The sequence below is a fragment of the Herpailurus yagouaroundi genome, unplaced genomic scaffold, assembly GCF_014898765.1.
Source record: "Herpailurus yagouaroundi ecotype Mexico unplaced genomic scaffold, PumYag 188, whole genome shotgun sequence".
NCBI classification, from domain to species: Eukaryota; Metazoa; Chordata; class Mammalia; order Carnivora; family Felidae; genus Herpailurus; species Herpailurus yagouaroundi.
The window spans coordinates 23,726,731-23,747,797 of record NW_024412419.1 but is presented as its reverse complement, the minus strand read 5'-3'; the positions used below and the strand labels follow the sequence as shown (position 1 = coordinate 23,747,797).

The 21,067-nt window shown below is 40.4% G+C and overlaps 1 protein-coding gene across 1 annotated transcript in view; it reads right to left on the bottom strand.

The window, feature by feature from the left end:
* The window catches only part of CLIP4 (CAP-Gly domain containing linker protein family member 4), an 86,310-nt gene extending 72,367 nt beyond the window's left edge, over nt 1-13,943 (bottom strand). Inside the window, exon 1 of the mRNA XM_040496412.1 lies at nt 13,645-13,943. The gene's annotated coding sequence lies outside the window, so the exon portion shown is untranslated. The remainder of the gene's footprint in view (nt 1-13,644) is intronic.
* Between the last annotated feature and the right edge of the window lie 7,124 nt (nt 13,944-21,067).

The following is a 21,067-nucleotide window of genomic DNA, read 5'->3' as shown; positions in this document are numbered from 1 at the left end:
GCAACTTTGGTTGGCTTTAAGCAACTATAAATTAGTCCTGTTGTCAGTGAGCCACAAAAACTCATAAAGATCTGTGTGTAACAGAAGGTGCTATTGGTGTAGCTGTTTCCATAGGTATACAGTTCACTTTTATTGCTGATTTAAATTATCCCTCTGAGATACCACTATTAGTAGGTGACAGGGTGTGGCTAGCTGAGTTGTTTTTAACTATAATAAAAGTCTCTGTTAGAACCAGCCAGGCTACTGGCCTTTTCTGCTACACCCAAACACAAAATAGTACACAGGCAATTTCCCAGGATACCAAGCAATTAGGGAGAGAGTCTCCTACTCACCTGGTTGCCTTTGTCCAAAATACTGAATTTATTCCATAAGCCATCATCAAGAATGTAAGCACTCATCGGAATCATGCTCCCTAGAAAACCCCATGGGTCATACAAGTATGACCACGTATTGCCCAGTTAACAAGAGTTGGACCAGGACTTGGAACTTAAACCATCTGCTGGGGTGGGAAGGCACATGGGCATGTGGTACAACTGTACCTACTAAGATGCAATTGTATCTGAAGGCACAGCGAGGTTCCTGGACAATGAAACATAAACCACAGTCACAGGAAGTTATCAGCACTGGTGATCAGTATGGAGAAGGGGCATTACTGACTGACCACTGTGTGGCCCTTTACCTATGGGATTTTACTTGCCTTCACTTCACAAATGAAGAAAGAGACTCCATCAGGTTATGGAACTTGCTTGATGTACCCTGGGGCAGGAAAAGATTCAAATTAAGTCTGTCTGATCTGAAGTCTTGTGTTGATCCACTATTTTGTATTACCTATGCAGGGTGTCCTTTGGGGCATTCAAGACACAGAAATGTTGTCTCAAATAGCAGGGACCATTCAGAAATTCAAGCAGACAACCAGAAGTCAGCACCAAAAAGGTCTCTCAGCAGCTAATAGGACCCAAACCATGGTAAAAGGGTTGAGGACATAGGCAAAAGAAGACTGAGCCACTGCTCTTATGTGGACTGAGGTATTGGGCAGGATATCATATCATTCACTGAGAAGAAGACAAGGCTCAGTTTTCAGAATCTGGATGTAGGGGCCATCAGGACGTAGGAGTGCCAAATTGAAGCCCAACTAGCAGAAGTCATGAAATGCAAAATATCAGAGCACTGGGTAGAGCCCCTAAAATCTATATCTGCAGATGATAGGATCATCATCAGAGAAAAGCTAACAGAATCAACTATTAGAAGTAATAAGTGAGTTCAATAAGGTTGTCAAGTACAAGATCAATTGCTAAAAATAGTTTCTTCTATATCAGCAGTAAGCAACCAGGAAATATAATAGACAATAAGATTTACAATAGCAATAGAACTCTTAAGCATAATATCCAGGAATTAACCTAACAACTTGTAAGAACTTTATGGAGAAAGTTTTAAAATTCTATTTAAGGACGTAAAAGAAGATTGAGGGGTGCCTGGGTGGCTCAGTCAGTTGAGCGTCCAACTTCAGCTCAGGTCATGATCTTACACTCTGTGAGTTAGAGCCCCGCATCAGGCTCTGTGCTGACCACTCAAGAGCCTGGAGCCCGCTTCAGATTCTGTGTCCCCCCCTCTCTCTGCCCCTCCCCTGCTCATGCTCTCTGTCTCTGTCTCAAAAATAAATAAAAACATTAAAAAAATGTTTTAAAGAAGATTGAATAATGAAGACATGCCATGGATAGGATGCCTTGACATTGTAAAAATCCATCTAATTTCTACATGCAATGTTATACCAACTCAAAGTTTAAGGAACTTCAATAAACATATGAGGAAAAATAAAAATTTTCATAGTTAAGTCAGTTTGGAAAAGCAACAGCAAAGAGAGGAAGCTTGCCCTGCCAGATATTATTATTACCACATAGTGATAAAAAAAATAGTGTGATCCTAGAACAGAAATAGAACAGTAAAACAGAATAGGGAGCTCAGAAGCAGACCGTGAGACCTCAACATATATAAAGGTGGTATCACAAATCGATGAGAAAAATATATATCATTTAGATGATATTGTTGGGGAAACTGGCTTAGTTTATGAAGAAATAAAGCTGGATGCTCCATGTCTACCATATACAAAGATGAACCCCATGGGGCACCTGGGTGGTTCAGTTGATTAAGCGTCCGACTTTGGCTCAGATCATGATCTCATGGTTTGTGAGTTCGAGCCCCGCATCAGGCTCTGTGCTGCCAGCTCAGATCCTGGAGCCTGCTTTGCATTCTGTGTCTCCCTCTCTCTCTGCCCCTCCCCAACTTGTGCTGTCTCTCACATAATAAATACACTTAAAAATTAAAAAAAAAAAAAAAGACAAAAAACAAAAACAAAGGAGAACTCTAGATGAATTAAAGACCTACATTCGAAAGGTAGAAGGAAGATGTAGGAGAATGTCTTTATGAACATGGGGGTAGGGACTTACTTCATAAAACAAGACTACAAAAGTACAAACCTTAAAACAAAAGGCTAAGAGATTTGCCATACATCACAATGAAGGCTTTTCTCCAATGAAGACTACTATAGAAAAAGTTAACAGCAGCTGACAAACTGGGAGAAGATATATGATGTGTTCAAAAGTATTTAGGGATTAATATTTAAAATATGTAAGGAACGCTTGCAAGTCAACAAAAAGAAGTCAGAAAATCCAACATAAAAATGAGAAAAGGATAGAAATAGGCCGAAGGAAAAGCCAGAATGGCATGCAAGCATAGAAGAGATGCTCAAACCCTCTAGAGAGGAGAGAATAGAAACACAACAAAAAGTATGGTGCTACCTATAGCCACTGGGATGCTGGTGTATTTAAAAACCAGCTCTGGGGGGTTAGGGCAGGGGCAGTCCTAATTTTAGCGTTTGCTAATTTCCATGTGCAAATACTCTCACTCCTGCCAATTTCAAACTACCAGCAGGAGGTCATTGAACAAGGATTTTGGAAGAAGTGCGTTCAGTCTGCTCTCATGAGCCAGCACCAACACACCAGTGCCTCGCCCATCAGCTTAGCAAAAATTAGAAAAATCCCAAATATTGGCAAAGATATGGGGAAATGGGAATCCTCATGCACTGCTGGTGGGAATTTAAACTGGTAAATACATTCCATTGAGCAAGCTGGCAGTGTCTAGTGAAAAAAATTATCAGCGTGCTTTATGACTCAGCAATCACCCTCCTAGATATGCCTCAGAGAAACTGTTTGTAACCTTCACATGGCTTCCAGGAAGCCATTCTCTCATTTACTAGATGATCTCATCCCATCCAAGGCTTTAAATGCTATCTCTATTTTCAGGATTCCAAAATTTCTATCTCTAGCCCTGAACTTCAGACATATATCCACTGCCTGCTCAACATCTAATCTATAGTGTATAATAAGCATCTCAAATGTAATATGTTCAGAATAGAACCCTACCCCACACCCTTCCCATGTCGGTAAATGACAGCTTGATTCTTCTGTTTGTTCACTGGAGTCATCTTTTCCTTCATAGCTCTGGATTTTCCAAACCAAAGCCCCATTCCCCATTTTTAAGAAAAGTTCATAACATCATTTATTGATGGAGAAATTCATCAATACCACTGAAATCCTTTCAAATCAATAGTCACCAGAGACCCCAGGAACTTCCTACTGCTGTCACCTGGGCTTGCTTTCTTCTGAAGAATCTCCTTTTCTCTCTCAAAGCTTCAAGTGGGGACCTGCCTGCTGAAACAGACTACAAACTGAAGACCTCACAAGCCTTATTATCTGAATCCTTGGTTCTCATTCCTGGTTGCACACTTGAATCTCCTGAATACCTTTCACAAAATAAACCAGAGACTTCCTCAAATATTCTAACTCAGCTGGCCTAATTTAGATTCGTGCTCTTCTATAAGTTTATTCTCTCTTTTGTTAGTCTAATTCCCAAAAAGACACAAACAAATGAAGTTTTCAAACCCAACTCATTCCTATGTAGGAACTGCTTCCCATGTCCTCCAGTTGGGCCACCTCCCCAACACCACATGATACAACAACTTTTAAAGTCTTCTTTATGGTAGGGTGCCTGGGTGGCTCAGTGGTTAAGTGTCTGAACCTTGGTTTCAGCTCAGGTCATGACCTCATAGTTCATGAGTTTGAGCCCCATGTTGGGCTCTCCATTGACAGCATGGAGCCTGCTTGGGATTCTGTCTCCCTCTCTCTCTTCCCCTCCCCTTCTCTCTCTCTCTCTCTCTCTCTCTCTCTCTCTCTCTCTCTCCCCTCTCTCTCAAAAATAAATAAATAAACTATTTTTAAAAAGTGTTCTTGACAGGCCAACATAAGAAAGAAGGAACACAGGGAATGTTTCATGGCATCAGGATTAAAACTGCCTCTCTAAGGAACAAGTCTTTCACACTGGCTGCTCAAAGCTATGGCCACCAAGGCAGTTCCAGAAACATCTCTGGCACATAATAGCAGCATCGAGATGGTTTCCACTAGGATGTTAGTTCCAACGCCCCCGCCCCTCATTGAAACATACTTTAACCAAGTCTCTAGATATAAATATCATTTTATAGAAAACATGAAGCATGAAGGAATATCATAAATTACATCATGAGCATGTAATAGGCCAAGTCCAAAATGTGAAAACTTCTACAGGGAAAATAACCCAATTCCTACAATCAAAAAGTAGCTAAGGGAAACTAGTGTAGATCGAAAGAGACATAAGAGCTCTATCTACAAACTATAATGTGCAGAGCATTTAGATCTGGATCAAACAAAGAAATGTAAAAAAATTCTTGAGGCTGTTGAGGGAAATTTAACATGAACTGGACATTAAATTGTATCAAGAAGTTTTTGTTAACTTTTTTAGGAATGAGAATAACATGTGATTACGTTTTTGTTAAAAAGTCCTTATCTGGGGCAAAGTGTTTGACTTTGGCTCAGATCATGATCTCCTGGTTTGTGAGTTCGAACCCTACATTGGGCTCTCTGCTGTCAGCACAGAGTCTGCTTCAGATCCTCCGTCCCTATATCTCTCTGCTCCTCCCCCACTCACATGCTCATGTGTGCTCTCTCTCTCTCTCTCTCAAAAATATACATTAAAAAAAGTTCTTATCTGCTAGAAATTCATACTAAAGTATTTATGATAAAATGTTTAATGTCTGAGATTTGCTTTAAAGTGGCCCATTAGTGTGTGATGGGAAAGCAAATTGGTCCAAGCACGATGGAAATCAATATGGAGGTTCCTCAAAAAATTTAAAATAGGTTTACCATACAATCCAGCAATTCCACTTCTGGATTTAAACCCAAAGGAAATGAAAACAGGAGTTCGGCGACGTATCTGCACTCCCATGTTTATCATAGCATTATTCACAATCACCAAGATATGGAAACAACCCAAATAGCCATCAGTGGGTGAATGGATAAAAAAGATGTGATACACATACACAGTGGAATATTATACAGCCATGAGGAAGAATATATCTGACAGGATATGCCACAACATAGATGGGCTTTGAGCAACTACACAAAGTCAAACAGAGAAAGATAAGTATAAAGATATCACTTTTATGTGGGATCAAAAAAAGTTAAACCTGTAAAAGTTAGTAAAATGGTGCTTACCAGGGGCTGGTGGATGGGGTGGATAAGAGTGATGGTGTTTAAAGACACAAACTTATAACGAATGGTAAATAAGTCTTAGAGACCTAATGCACACGTAATGAATGTATACAATGATATTGTGCTGTGATTATGTAATATGATAAATATCACTACACTGGCAATCATATTATAATATACAAACGTATCAAAATAACATGCTATGCACCTTAAACCAATACAAGGTTACATGTCAAATTTATTCAAGTAAAAATATAAGTGTATGGTGGAAGGGACAGATGAAAAAAGAATGACAAAATATTGATCATTATTAAAGCTGAATGATGAGTATTATTATTTCTTCTTTTGCATACATTTGGAATTTTTTCCCTAATAAAAAGCTTTAAAAGAAAAAGCTCCAGAGGGAAGAAATTTTAGTCTATTTTTGTCAGTGCTGCATCCTGAGTACCTAGAACCTAGTACTTGGCACATAATGCAAATTCAATAAATATTTGTTGATAAAATGGGCCTGGTTCTTTAAGATTTCAGTCACAGAAAAGATAACTATCATATCCAAGGAGTTGAGAAATCACAGAAGTTGTCTTTGTATCACATGCGTGCACACACTCTAAAATGGGAAGCATTCATACATCACTAAAGCTCTATCAAGTTGTCTTTCCAGCAGCTGCTTACAAAACCAATACAGTTTCATCTCTGTTCACTGTAAACTATCAGCTGCTTAATAGCATCTTGATTAGGGGTTGAAAGACTGTCAGACCCACTGGAGCATCCTCCCCCTCCCCCACCCGGTGGGGGGTAGAGAGCAGTTTGCACCTTGTCAACAATGGATCAAATGACTCACCTAACAAAGAGAACCACTGACAGACCAATTAGCTGGGAGAAAGTCTCCTTTGTGACAAAAACAGCATTGATAATAAGATGGGTTTTGACATTCCTCATCTAATCATATTTGCAACAGCAGGGAACAGTTAAGACAAAAATAAATGTGAATTGTGTTTTTAGATTCACATAGGGTTCAACCCAAGAAGAGTAAGTTACAGTCCATCCTTTTAAGGCCCATCAAAATATCCCATGCAATATCTTCATCATCAAAATAATCACAACCATAAGCCCTGAATGACACTTAGCAAGGCAACCAAATTGCATATTAACCCATCAAATCAGGAAAAAACTGAATACTCCTTCCTAAAGGAAAGTATGGAGTCTACCACAGTATAAGATTTGCTCCTTGGGGCGCCTGGGTGGCGCAGTCGGTTAGGCGTCCGACTTCAGCCAGGTCACGATCTCGCGGTCCGGGAGTTCGAGCCCCGCGTCAGGCTCTGGGCTGATGGCTCAGAGCCTGGAGCCTGTTTCCGATTCTGTGTCTCCCTCTCTCTCTGCCCCTCCCCCGTTCATGCTCTGTCTCTCTCTGTCCGAAAAATAAATAAAAAACGTTGAAAAAAAAATTAAAAAAAAAAAAAAAAAAAGATTTGCTCCTTGTTTTCTAGGATAGGAGGAAGAGTGTTGAAGCTGTCATCATGTGCAAACTGAGCTGGAGCCGCCAGAACCTTCTCTCCCCAGCTCAGTAACCCTAGAAAATCACTTAACTTCTCTGGGCCTTAGTTTGTTCCTGTGTAAAATGAGATAAAAAAAAATACCTGCCTCCCACTGTTGTCATGAGTACAAAGCCTAACTCGAAGTGGGCTAGCTGGAGGAAAACAATCACATGTGGTCATGAGACATGAACATGAGAAAAGAACGCCAACAACGTGCCAAAGAAGCAGTGTCTAGGGATTTCCCAAGAGGGAGCACACATTGCAGGATGGGGTGATCAGGAAAGGCTTCGAGGAAAAGATATATTCTGAGTTAAGTGGGGAGGATAACGAGCTCCAGTTACATGAATGAGGGGCCAGCATTTACTGAGGGCTTAGTATGTGCTGTGCATTGTTCGAAGCACTTTCATGAATTATTTTACTTCTGAAGAAGAAATATCATTTTAGTTTCACCTTCCAGTTGGAGAAATAGGCATAAGGTAGTTAGGCAACTTGCTCAGGATCACTCAGTAAATAGCAGAACCTGGATGTGAACCCAGGCAGTTTGTTCAAGAGATTAAACTCTTAACCACAATGCTTTGCAAGAGAAAGGCTTGGAGGCAGAAAAGCTAAACGTGTGTTTGGAGGACAGCAAAGGGCCTAAGTGGTGCAGAGTCCGTACCATGAATTGGTAGAAGATGAGCTGGAAAGGGAGGTTGAGAATAGATCAGGAATGGCCTTGAATGTCACAGTAAGAGGCTAAGAGACATTTATGAGGATGAGGAAAAGCCACCATGGAATCTGTCAGCACTGTCCAAAATAGAAACTCCTGCCTGACCCTTATGCCCCATATCTGTTACACTCTCTTAATAAAAAGCCTAAAACAAAAGCATACTAAAAATTCAAGCATTTTGAAGTGAAACTCAGCAACTAAAAACAAAGTTGCCTTGAAAGTGTTAGCCTTTATCAATTCAATTTAACTAGTTCTTTTAAATAGCAAATTATTTTTATAAATGATTTCTCCACAGACAGCTTAATTTAACTTGGTGTAAGTATGCACAGTAATGACCTGCATTCAAAATGAAGTGGAGACAAGTTATACAGATGTCCCTGGGGGATGGAAATCTATTGTTTCTGCCTTTCCCATCACACCCCATTAACCACTTTGCAGCATAACAATAACACCTACATATCATCATTTTAACCATTTGGTTGTTATATAATAATGTAATAACATAATAATCTTTTGGATATATGTGCATTGCACAAAAGCATATTCCCAGTGAAGAAACAGCCACTCAGCTTCCTTGGGTGCTGTCCGTCCATCAAGGTGCTGATGGTCTTGCTACCCACCCTATTGCGCTCCTTTTCTTGGCACCATGGTTTCTGTTTCTCCAGCCTCATCCAAGCCCTAACTCAGTCTTCAAAGCAGGGAGTCTCTCAAGGTTCAGCTTGTGAAGTGAGGCACCACACACCTACCAAGGAGCTGCATTTTCACTAACTTAGGGGCACTGTTGCTAGTAACAATAGCCTAGCATCTTTGTAAGCAATGGTCAGTGACATCATGGTCCATTTTATGTCTCTATTGCAGAGGCCAGTGGCCACGCTCAGGTCTCAGCTGCATCTAAGATTAGCTGCCCTTACGCACACCCACACAGTCCTGAGCGTCTGCAATCCAAAGAGGCTCAAGAAAAGAGGTGTGGCCTTGGAGGGGAGCTTCTGGTCCTCATTTATCAAGCACTTACTAAATAATTCTTGGTGTCAGTAAATACTATTAGATATCACCCTTTCCTTGGTGACTTTCTAACATAACTGAGAGGAGAAACATTAAATCTCAAAAAAATTGGAAGCAAGATAGAATCCCAAACTTTGAAGCCAGACATATAAGGTTTGCCTGGAACTGAAAGGGTTTCTAGGGTGTGAGTACTTTCAATTTTAAAACCAGAACAGTGCCAGGGATACCAGAACAAGTTGGTCACCCTACAGAAAAACTAAAGTTCAAGTTTAATTAGCTTTGGGACCTTGAACACACAAAATAACTTCTCAAAAACTCAGCCTCCTCATTTATAAAATTGGTATCATAGTAGGACCTACTTTATCACATATTTCTTGTATGAATTCAATGAGCTATTGTATGAAAAGAACTAAGCACAGTGCCTGATGCTGAATAATTGCTCAATAAGTGTTAATACTGTATATGTAATCGATAATTATAAGATAGCATATAATGAAAGGCTGCATTAGGTATTTTAGGAACTAAAAAATCAGATAAGGAAGAATTGGATCATTAAGAAAAGTTCCAGAGTGGTAGGGTTGACACATAAAATATAGGCTGCCCAATTAAATTTGAATTTCAGATAACAAATAATTTTTTAGTAGAAGTATGTACCAAATTATTTTTTTTAATTATTGTTTATCTGAAGTTCAAATTTAGCTGGATATCTGGGTATGTGCTTAAAATGGTGAGAGACAAGAGAAAAACACCAGGCAGGGAGATAAACATGAGTAGCAGTGGACCCAAGACAAGAGCAATGCATGGGATGTTCTTATGAATGTTTAGAGATGCTTCATAGAAAGAATGAACGAGACTTTGTGAAGGAAAAGAATGGATCCAAGGTTTTGACCCCAGGTCATTATGAGAGGGACTCTATAGTTAAGGAGATCTAGTATGTGGCTGTCAGGCAGGTGGCTTGAATTCAGGTGATCAGGGTGGAGGTGGGAGTGGGAGTGGAAAGAGTTGGATTCAGAGAGGTTTTATGAAGGAAGGTAATGTCTGTGGAGGAGGTAGTGACTAGAGTTCTAAATATGGATGTGTCCTTTCACCATGAAAACTTCCTTGAATCCCTGCAGTGTCATTATTGGTGACCTGAATAAGCAATTACATATAACACTAGAGAGGTCTCATGAGGTAAGTTAACTCAGACCAAGAAAAAAAAAAAAAAATAGGGCATTTAATGCCCTGTGTGCTCTTCTCTTTGTGGTAAGAAGAGATTAAAGCTTTGGAATTCATACAATTCCCTCATTGCTTTCCTCCCTCCTAAGAGACGCCACAGAGTTCTCCTGCCCCCCAGTAATGACAGAGTTCTTCAAAGAGACTGAGTTCAACGCAGCCAGCCAGCAAGGGGCCTGGGAAACTCAAAGAAACCTCCCTTGGCATCTGTATCACTATTTTTGACCTCTCAAGTAGGTTGCTTTTTTCCTGATGTACGTATGTGAAATACTACTCTTGGGGCAAATGAAAAACCTGCAACCCCATTTGGTAGTTTTTCCCCAGAAGGGCAGTGCTTCTCTTTAGAAACACTTCCTGGCATACGCCTGTAATTCTGATTCAAAGAAGCAAATGGTTCAGAATATCTGCCTTGAGGTATATGTGAAACCAAAAACCAATGGTCCTAAAAGAACCAGACCCAAAGGATCTGTTTAGAAACTCCCTCTGAGCACTTTATCAAGTTCTGATTACTCACACGACATTCTTCAAAGTCATCTCCCACCTCTGCCCAATGTGATAAAACCTACCCCTTCACTCCCACCTCCCCATCCTATACATGCCATTCTTCTGCTTAGACTTTGCCTGCAATCTACCTCCTCCTATCCAAATCCAACTACCCCTCCAGACCCTTCCTATATCTCACCTCTTCCATGGGGAGCTAGCTCTCTAATTTCTCCCTTTAACTAAAAAAGGACACATTTTAAAATCCAATTATATGCTGTTTTGTATATTAGTCACTCATGTGAAAACATTGGGGCACCCAGGTGGCTCAGTCAATTGAGCATCTAACTCTTGATTTCAGCTCAGGTCATGATCTCAAGGTTTGTGAGTTCGAGCCCTACATCGTGCTCTGAGCTGACAACGTGGAGCCTGCTTGGGATTCTCTCTCTCTCCCTCTCTCTGTCCCTCCCCCACTCTTGCTTTCTCAAAATAAAGAAGAATAAACTTTAAAAATAAAATTGAATTAAAATGTTTAATTTAATATCTTTCTCCAGATCCTGAGTTCCTTCCTCTCTTTCAAAAGACAGAAGGAAGCAAAGAAATAAAAGGCAAAGAAGACATTTAAAATGTGGACCAATTGGGGCACATGGGTGGCTCAGTCGATTGAGCATCTGACTTCGGCTGAGGTCATGATCTCATGGCCCTTGGGTTCAAGCCCTGCGTCAGGCTCTGTGCTGACAGCTCAGAGCCTGGAACCTGCTTCAGATTCTGTGTCTCCCTCTCTCTCTTCCCCATCCCTGCTTGTGCTCTCTCTCTCTCTCTCTCAAAATAAATAAACATTAAAAAAAATGTTTAATGTGGACCAATATACAAAAGTCGACTGTTTTCCTGTATACCAGCAATGAACAATGGGAATTTGAAATTAGAAGCAACTCTATAAACAGTATAAAAAAGAGAAAGAGAGAGAGAGATGCTTAGGTATAAATCTAACAAAATATGTACAAGATCTATATGAGGAAAACTAGAAAACTTGCATGAAAGAAATCAAAGAACGTCTAAATAAATATAAAGCTATTCCATGTTCATGGAAAAGAAGGCTCAAGATAATTAAGTCAGTTCTTCCCAACTTGATTCATGCATCCAATTCAATTCCAATCAAAATCCCAGTATATTATTTTGTGGATATTGAGAAACTGATTCTAAAGTCTATATGGAAAAGTAAAAGGCCCAGAATGACCAACACAATGTTGAAGAAGAACAAAGTCAAATGGCTGACCAGACTTAAAGACTTAGGATAAAACTACAGTATTCATGGACAGTGTGGTATTGGCAAAAGAAAAGACAATTATATCAGCAGGATAGAATACAGAGCAAAATATACCCACACAAATACAACCACTCTTTCACAAAGGAGCAAAGAGAATTCAATGGAAAAAGAATAGTGTTTTCCATAAATGGTGCTGGAACAACTGGACATTCACATAGAGAAAAATGAATCTAGACACAGAACTTACATGTATCACAAAAACTAACTCAAAATAGGTCACATATATAAATGCCAAATGCAAAATTATAAAACTTAGAAAACAACATAGGAGAAAATCTAGGTAACCTTGCATTTGGTAATGACTTTTTAGATACAACACCAAATACAAGTTGGACTTCATTAGAACTTAAAACTTCTGCTCTGCAGAAGAAGTTAAAAGAATGAAAACACAGCCATAGACTCGGAGAAAATCTTTGCAAAACTACATATCTGATGAATAACTTGTATCCCAAATATACAATTCCTAAAATTCAATAGTAAGAAAACAGCACAACTTAGGCTAATGATCTGAACAGACCTCACCAAAGAAGATGGCAAGGAAGCATATGAAAAGATGCTCAATATCATATGCTATCAGGGAAATGAAAATTAAAACAACAATGAGATACCACTACAATTCTACCAGAATGGCTAAAATCCTAAACACTGACAATACGAAATTCTGGCAAGAATGTGGAGCAAAAGGAACTCTCATTCATTGCTGGTGGGAATGAAAATTGGTACAGCCACTTTGAAAGACAGTTGGGCTGTTTCTTACAAAGCTAAGTACTGTATAGTCTTACCTTATGATGCAGCAATCTCACCCCTAGATATTTACCCAGTTGGAAAATTTGTGTCCAAAACCTTGCACATAAATGTTTACAGCAAAGTTATTCATAATTACCAAAAATTGGAAATAACCAACACGTCCTTCAGTAAGGGAATGGACAAACAAATTGTGGTACATCTATACGATGGAATATTGAAAGTGGTAAAAAGAAATGAGTTATCAAGTCATGAAAAGACTTCAAGGACCCTTAAATATATATTGTCCAGTCTGAAAGAAGCCAGTCTGAAAAGGCTACAGTAAAAAGATCTGAAAGAAGCCAGTCTGAAAAGACTACAGTAAAAAGATCAGTGGTTGCCAGGGGCTGGGGAGGGAAGAAGGGAAGGATTAATAGGTAGAGCACAAAGGATTTTTAAGGGCGGTGAAACCATTCTGTACCATGCTGTAATGGGGGATATATGACTTTACGCATCTGTCAAAACCCATAGAATATACAACACAAAGAGTAAACCATCATGTAAATTACGGACTTCAATTAAGAGTAATGTATCAATATTGGTTCATCAATCGTAAAAAAAGCAAAAAAGGAGTGGATTGTGAAGCATTTTTAATACTCCATTCAGGTTTTTAGCACTGAACAGACTTTTGACTTCTGGTGTTATTATATAGGAAAGGATACAGTTCTGTAAAATATGTCTAAATTGGCTCACAGCACATGTCCAACTACTGCAACCCATGTTAACTTGTTTAAAATAACAGTATACTGGGACGCCTGGGTGGCACAGTCGGGCGCAGTCGGTTAAGCGTCCGACTTCAGCCAGGTCATGATCTCGCGGTCTGTGAGTTTGAGCCCCGCGTCAGGCTCTGGGCTGATGGCTCAGAGCCTGGAGCCTGTTTCCGATTCTGTGTCTCCCTCTCTCTCTGCCCCTCCCCCATTCATGCTCTGTCTCTCTCTGTCCCAAAAATAAATAAACGTTGAAAAAAAAATTTTTTTTAATAAAATAACAGTATACTTTGTTTAGGATGCTCACCTTTGCCTTTGCAGAAATGAAGTTTCATCGGAGGCGTTGGTGGGCGTGAGATTCATTTTATAGTGAAACTTACCCGAACATGACACTATTCTTTCAATGTCACCCAGAAAAAAATTTTTTCAATATCTCATGGGTCTTCCTCAGCAAGAGCACAAATTGTTTAGAGTGTTGGTTGGGAGTCTATGAAAATAGGTGTTTTCATAATGGGCTCCCTTGGGCCCATAAGCAGATTCCAATTACAGAAAGTCAGGGTGGTGGTGGCCAGCTTAGACTTGACTCCCTGTGGTGGAGTCCTCCTTTGAGTGCCAACAGCCTGCTTTTCAACAGACAGCAAATACATAATAATGACATTGCCTGTGGTGTTATGGATACCAGATTTAAAGGGCCAGAAACCATAGTTAGGACTTTTAAGCTACCTCTTAGGCTGCTGGAAGCAATAGTGGAAGAAGAAAAATGGCTTCCAGAAGAAAAATGGCTTCCAGAAGAAAAATGGCCCGAAATAGGGCCTGGTCCTTCGTGTCATGGCAAGGAAGAAGCCTAGAAGCTGAGGAGACTCTCGCAAAGGGAAGCTGAGGAATCAATGCCTGGACTTACTTCTCCCTCCTCCAAGTCTCGGCCCGTGCATCTCTAGGGCTGGAGCACTAGGGATCCGTCTCCCAGAGTACTGGCAAGGGTGCAGAAGTGTGTAGAGTGGGGCACCTGGGAGACTCTGTAGGTTAAGCGTCCGACTTTGGCTCAGGTCATGACCTCATGGTTCATAAGTTCGAGCCTCTCATTGGCTCTCTGCTGTCAGCACAGAGCCTGTTTCGGTCCCCTCCTCTTTGGTCCCCTCCTCTCTCTGCCTCTCCCCAGCTTGCTCTCTCTCTCTCTCTCTCTCAAATAAATAAACATTTAAAAAAAAAAAAAAAAAAGAAGTGTGTAGAGTGGATCTGGAGGAGGAAAACAGAAGGCATCCAGCATTACCTGCAATTTCCTATCTTCCCCCTTTTGGTCATAGGGTTATAACCTAGACTCCAAAAAAAGTTGTGTTTTGTTTTTTGTTTTTTGTTTTTTCCACCAACAAGTGTTGGTTCTTTCTCTGATATAAAGAGAACATACTGAACAGAGCTTTGAATGGATTTTGTCATGATTTCTGATGATAAGACATTGTACTGACCTTTTGGGCTGCAGCAACAGACGAAGTAATAACTTGGAAAAGCAGCCTATAGCTTCCGTGGTCTATTCTTGAGATTTTGCTGACACCTGGCTGCCTATAATTATTGGAACCAGTACAGATTTCACAGTCACTGACTCAAGTGTGCAAAAATGTAATTTTCTCTATTCTTCTATAATTGAGTGTAATTTCTGCCTTAAGCCTCCATTCTGCCTCAAAGCAGAGAAAATTTAATCTAGTCACTCTCAGATAAACTCATTCAAATTCAGTCATTTCTTAGTCAATTCAAGTTTATAATTCAGTCACAATTCAGTTTAAAACTCTCTCTCTTTTCACGCCTCTGCTTCTCTTCCCTGGAACTGATCTCAGCCCTCAAGAGCTTATCCGAGGAGCCCCCTTCTTGGTCTTCCTCTGTCCTATCCAGTAGATGACATGTGCTCCCTTGAGAGGTGACCTGAGCAATCTATGGGGCACAAGGGGGTTCCCACTAGTTCTCTCTGTTGAAAGGGCAGGCAGCTCGATCCACCTGGGTCTCAACCTCATCCTGGGCTAGCTGACCCCCTAGCTTTCTTTCTCTGGTAGATTTGTTCCACATGGAAGCCTTCAGGACATTGTAGGTGATCTGTTTCTGCCAGTCTGACTGTGGGAGCCTGGGGTGGGCAAGTCTCCCATCCTTTTGTACGGAGACATGCCACGCCAGCCTTCTCATCTGCCACTTCAAGGGCATATGAGGCTCTTCTCCCCAAAGCTTTCTGGCTTGTTATCTCCCAGCCTCAGGCTACGGCCCAGGAAAGGGGCTTGAGAACCTCTTCTCTCAGGAACCACCCCCATGAAGCCTTGAGATCAGAGGTGGGCACAGAAGTGCCACACTCACACAGAACCCTGTGGCTTCTCTCTTCCTAACTCAGGAGGTATTCTTTAACTATGGAAAGAATTGGGGGGCAGGCGGCTGTTGTGTCTCCTCCAATCTCCTTGCAGATCTTTTCCATCTAATACCTGAGTGGAGCCTTTGAACTCTGAAGCTGGTGATTCATTGACTTGCTCTCTGGTGCTTCACAAAAGGGCTTCCCCAACGTGGCCGTGAGGAAAGGGGCTAGAGATGCACTGAAGACATCTGATGAGTAAAAGGAGAGACAAAAGCACCTCCATCAACATTCCACATCCCAGTCTGCCACACCACATTCTGCTTTATTTCCATGTCCTATTTTACTTTGGGAGGCACAACTAACCGTAATTAGATTAATTTTATTTCATGACTGAAGTTGGCCCAGAAGAAAATTCTCAACCAGACTGTTCTGAAAATTTGGGGGGGGGGGGGGGGAGTGGAATAGCTACTTGTTGAAATACATGTTTATGGCCACCCCCACTACCCCATCACTCCCAAGCCCCCAGCTCCCCATTTCTGAGGGCTCATTTGGATATGTAAATTACTGGAGGATGGTGATTAACTTGCCTCTTTACTTAATAATCACATTTCTTATCTTCATATACTTTAAAGCTCATCTTTCACTTTAAAGTTCATAGTGGTCACTTACACATTTTCAAGTCACCCCATTAGTTTGCCATTTTGTGGCCCCAAAGAACTTAGTATCCTGTCAGCCAGTTCACTTCCCTTTTAAGAATTCTTTAAAACATTAAAACCAGTCCCAGAAATTCTTGAGAGTCCCTATTTTGCATTATCCATCTTGATATGTGTCCATCTCAAAGGTGTGCTTGAAATGTGTTAACTGTTTCAGAGCCAAAGCTCGATCTAGCTAAGTCCTATCCCCCCATTTCACAGGAAATCGACACTTAAAAATAATAACTTCCTAAAAGAATAATAATACTGACAAATTCCCAATTACAAATTTGTCCAGGTGTTTCACAAGGTATAAGTTTAACCTTTCTAAACATGACAACAAAGATAAAAATTATAAAGAGAAAGACCAAAGAGTTGGTTATGTGAAATGAAAACTTTCGTACTCCAAAAAATATCATAAAACTAAAAGGCAAAAGGAAAACTTAAAAAAAATACTGGTAACATGGCAACATATATGACCAATTAAAATACTAATATTCTGAAAATTAACAAAGCAAAGATATACACCCCAGTTTCTACAAATGAGCAAAGAATGTACAAGTAACCCTTGACAGAACATATGCAAGTGGCCAACAGAGCATATAGTTTTTAAAATACACAAACTCTCCAATAAATTAATGAATGCAAATTGAAAGGAGATGCCACTTTTACTCTTTAAAATCAGCAGGGTTTTTTAAAAGGACAATATCCAATGCTGGCAGGTTTACAATAATATAGATACATATTCACACTCCTGCTTGGAATGTAGACTGGTATATAGTCTTTCTTCCTAGAGAGTAATTTCACAATTTGTACCAAAAGTTTTCAAAATGTTTATATTCAGGGGGAGCATAACTCCCCCCTCCCTATGCGTGGCTGCCAATCATACTTCCAAAGAGTATAGTAGAGAAATGGGATAGGGAAACACCTTCACAGTGGAGCAGTCTTACGTACACTGTATCAGCCAGGTGATCAAGGTCAATATCGCCAGTTGTAAATCATGTTGATAGTATGCACTCTTGATATGATGTAATAAAAATGGCACATTACCTCTATGACCTTCCTCTCAAAAATCCATAACACCAATCTAACACCAATCTGAGAAAAACGTCAGACAAATCCCAATTGACATCCAACAATTTGACCGGTACTCCTCAAAACTGTCAAGGTCATCAAAAACAAGGCAAGCCTGAGAAACTGTCATAGTCAAGAGGAGCCTAAGAAGTCATGATGACTAAATGTAATGTGTTCTGGATGGAATCCTAAGACAGATAAGTGACATTAAGTAAAAACTAAGGAACTCTGAATAAAGTGTGGGCCTGAGCTAATAATTATGATTGATTCAATACTCGTAATAAATATACTACACTAATGTAAGATGTTGTTATAGGAGAAACTGTGTAAATGGGGAGTATATGGGAACTCTCACCTCAATTCTTCTGGAAACTTAAAACTATTCTAGAAAAATTAAGTCAATTAAATTATTTTAATGTTTACATTCTTTGGCTAAGCAATTCCACATCCAGAATCTATACTTAGGAAATAATCACAAATGTGATCAAAGATTTACCTACAAGGATAAGGATATTTCAGGGGCTCCTGGGTGGCTCAGTTGGTTGAGCATCTGACTCTTAATTTCAGCTCAAGTCATGATCCCAGTATTGTGGGATCAATCCCCACGTCGGGCTTCATGCTGAGCGTGGAGCCTGCTTGGGATTCTTTCTCTCTCCTTCTCCGTCTCTCTCTCTCCCTCTACCCCTGTCACCTGCTCTCTCTCTCTCTCTCTCTCTCTCTCTCTCTCTCTCTCTCTCCATCTCTCTCTCAAATAGAAATAACCTAAATATGCAAAGAACTACAGCCTGAGAGTCAGCCAGACCTGAGGTGTAAGTCCCCATCTCATCACTTCCAAGATGTTTGTCTTTGCTAGGCATGGGCTTCTCAGACACACCCTGTACATTTGATCACCCTCTTCTCCATCTACCTACACCACAGGGCAGGTGTGTGGTTATGTCTATATGCATCTCTGTGATGGTATTCTCTCTGAGAAACACCTGCATGGAGGAAGAAGAGTTAGCAAATTCAAAATTGTGCTGTGATTTATACCTAGGGACTCTGCTATTTATCTTTCTCTTAAAGTAAGAGGTTATTGACTTGATTATATACAACACAGTTTTTCCCGTTAAGTGCTTTGAAACAGAGTAACGCGGAAAATGTTTATAATGTGTTTTTAGTGAACGAAGATAATATAATGGCATGTACGATACGATTAGCAGCTGTGCAAAGTATATATACAGGTAAAAGAAAAGAGGGGAAGGTAATAAGCAAAAATAAAAATGACAATGCTTGTGAAATGCAAGCATGCTTATGAAATGAGAACATTTTGGCTGAAATCAACACCTCTTACTTTAAAATGTCTCTAAGAATAGAAGTCCGACACTGTCTTCCTCTGGTAGCAACTTTAATCAGAAGTTAATACGAAGTTATTTTATCTATTTAATTCCCTGCCCCCAGCCAGCACTCTGGTTAGCTAGCGTCCTAGGAGGTGAACCAGCGGAGGGACAGAGACCCGGAGTCTGGGCAGAGTTCAGAGGTGGTGGAACATGGGATTTCCTGCGGGATCTAGAATTTAGAGGTAGGGGTTATCTGAAAGTCCCCACCCAGGGACAAAATTAAAATCAGTGACCATCCACCCAAGTCATCAATCCAAAGGAACAGTCAGAGACAGAGAAGGTTTGGAAGGGCAGCCTGGAGGACTTCTTTGGGCCACATAGCAAATCTGAAGTTACCTGTTGTCGACTCCTGCAAGCCTCCTCCTGGGGGCCAGAATCGGAGCACATGACTGAAAAGTCCAACATGAGAGGAACCACCCGTCCCAAGCGGAGCTTGAAATGCAGATATCTCATCCAAAAAAATGTAGTAGGAATAACACCGGCTTTGGAACCAGAGAGACCAGGGTCCAAATCCCACATCGGCTATATGCTAATTATAGGGATTGAGCAAATTATCTAAACTTTTTCAGCCTCTGTTTCCTCATTTGGAAACATAGGTGTGGCTGAAGAGACTCCTTGGCCACCAAAAATTGGGGCTCCCCTTCCATGGTAAAGAGATGTCGCTGAAAAGTATAGTTGTTCTGCCAGGGATTGATTACATTGCTTTGCATGTTATGGAACTTTATATAAACAGAACCATGCTGCATACACTCCTTTATGTCTGGCTTCTTTCACTCAGCATAATAATTTTTAAAGTTATATTGTTACATGTTTCAATAGGTTGTTCCTTTTATGGCTGGGAAGGACTCCATTGTACAATTATGCCTGATTTATTTATTTCTCTATTGACAGATTTTTGGATTATTTCCAACTTGAGGTTATTATGAGTAAAGCTAATAGGAATATTCTTGTACTGGTCCCTTTTGAGGACCTTTGCATCCAATACTCCTGGGTAAATTCTTAGGAGTGGAATTTATGGGTCATAAAGTGGGTATATGTTTAACTGTGAAACAATTTTCCAGAGTAGGTGGGTCATCTTACATTTCTACTCAAATTACTCAACAGTATTCAAAGTAATTTTTTTTTCATTTAAAGCAAACGCAATTGAAAAGAAAGAAAAACAAAATTAGTCTTAATGAAAAATGAGTGGCAATGAATAAAGAACTTCTTCAATTATTTGGAATAGTCAAGAAAACCATTCTACAAGGTACAGAGCTATCTGACAGCTGACCCTGCAGGCAAATACTTTTATTTTGGTCATTGGTTTGGAAATAATTTTAGCCACTTAGATCAAAGGTTTTCATAAAGATGATTTGACCAGGGCCCCAAATCCCTAGAGGAGAAGAATGAAGAATGTACACGAAGAACCCTTCAGATGAGCTTTCCACTCTGTTAAATGGAAGAAAGAAGAATTTTCCCACATGGCATACTTGTTTACTGAGCCAGCCCAGTGCTGTGACAAATGAAACAACTTCTTGATGCCTAACACAGCTCGCCCCCAGGCACTGAGTCACAGCTTTGTGTTTCCCTTGAGTTCTGCAGCAAACAAACAGATCAGATAACTTTATTAATTACGCACCCTGGGGCCCAGGGCCGTGACAGGCTCAGGCTCTGCCAGCAGCCCCGGTAGTCCGTTTCCAGCCTGCTCACGGCACAGGAGGTGTTTACACGTGCCTTCTGGTTCCGAAAGCATCCTGACACCCACGGTAGTGTTTCCACTGGCTGTACGGGGCTCTATAAGAAAAAATGAAAACTGTAAAGCCAGAATATCAACTCCAATCTCAGCAACTGTAGGAGATGCTCAATGCCATCTTTTTTTTCTCTATTAGGAAAATACAAAAGTGGCCACCAGCAAAATGTCCAGAAATGAGAAATGGTTAAATAAAAGGCCCTCTTCCTATTGCAGATGGTGGGAATTGTGCATTTAAGAGCAGGGAAATGACACAATGAGGCCTTGGGAAAATCCTGAGGTGGCAGCGTGCTGAGCAAAGGGCCATTCTGCACACACAGAATGGCCAAAAACCCAGACGTGGGGGCCGGAAGCCTACCAGTAGGCAGTTATTTCCAGATGATTCAGGAAAGGATTGGGACTTGGTCCTGGGCAAATTAATGAATTTTCTTATGACTTTTATTTTCATAAGTGGGTAAGATGCCAGGGGAAAAGGAGTAAGGAATCCTTGTTCTTTTCTTTCTTTCTTTCTTTCTTTCTTTCTTTCTTTCTTT